The sequence below is a fragment of the Triticum dicoccoides genome, chromosome 1B (genome assembly GCF_002162155.2).
Source record: "Triticum dicoccoides isolate Atlit2015 ecotype Zavitan chromosome 1B, WEW_v2.0, whole genome shotgun sequence".
NCBI lineage: Eukaryota > Viridiplantae > Streptophyta > Magnoliopsida > Poales > Poaceae > Triticum > Triticum dicoccoides.
The window spans coordinates 58379242-58380603 of record NC_041381.1 but is presented as its reverse complement, the minus strand read 5'-3'; positions in this window follow the sequence as shown (position 1 = coordinate 58380603).

Genomic DNA, 1362 nt, shown 5'->3' with positions numbered 1-1362 from the left:
AAGAAAAAAAATAAAAATAGCAGAAAAGGAAAAAACTATATAAAAAACTACTCAGAAATAAATAGAAGAAAAAATAGTTGTGATTAACTTTACTAAAAAATGAGCATAGATGCTTATTTTTAATGACTTATTACAATTCAGAAATAAATAGAAGAAAAAATAGTGGTGATTAACTTTACTAAAAAAATAAGCATATATGCTTATTTTTAATGACTTATTACAACTCAAAAATAAAAAGAAAAAAAATAAATATAGCAGAAAAGAAAAAAAAACTATATAAAAAACTACTCAAAAATGAGCATAGATGCGCTTATAGAGAAAATTCAACCTAATTTCATAATAAATTTCTACTAACTTCAGAGAAATTCAGTATGAATTTAGGTTAAATTCCCTGTATAAGGGCATCTATTTTCATTTTGAGAGGAGCTCAACAAGGTAGAGAGGGAGGGGCTTATAAACCGGTCTGAGCCCCCTTCAGTTGGCGAGGTGGGACTAAACTCTGGCCGCAACGAGGACCAACCCTTTAGTCCCGGTTCATACGCCACCAACCGGGACCAATGATGGTGGGCCAGGAGCGAGTTCCATTGGTCCCGGTTCGTCCCACCAACCGGGACCAAAAGGTCCAGACGAACCGGGACCAATGGCCCACGTGGCCCGGCCGGCCCTCGGGGCTCACGAACCGGGTCCAATGCCCCCATTGGTCCCGGTTCTGGATTGAACCGGGACTAATGGGCTTGACCGGCCTGGACCATTGGCCCCTTTTCTACTAGTGAGGTTTGATACTGCTTCCGCTCCATCAACACTTACCCTGAAAAACAGCAAGCTATCATCTGCGAATAAAAGGTGGTTCACCGCCGGTGCCGACCGTTGGAAGAAGTGCTCTTTAATTAGTGATTTTGGCATATCTACAGTTTGCTTTGTCTCATAAAAAAAAATGTACGACTTGCTTTAGGCGAGATATAGTCGCCGCATAAGTTTGATGCAAGTAGGCTCGGCCTCATATTCTTACTGGGCTCTGTTTTCTGATGCTGCCGAATTACATGCCCAGCCCAGCTACACTAGCCGGTTTGCATCTCTGTCTCTCTGCAGAGTGAAGACGATTAGCTCCAAGAAAAAAAAATGCAGAGTGAAGACGACGAGGCGGCCGGCCGGCCGGATCGCCACCGCCACCGCGCCGCGCCAACCCTCAGCCAGCCGGACTCCCTCGCGACGGCTGCTGCTGCCGGCGGCACAGCTAGTGTCACGAACTCATCACCACCCCTCGCCGGCCGGCCGGCCATGGCCGTGGCCGTGTCGACCACCGGCATCAGCAGGGCAAGCACGGCGGCGACTCCCACGCCCCGCCCTCACCTTTCGCATACC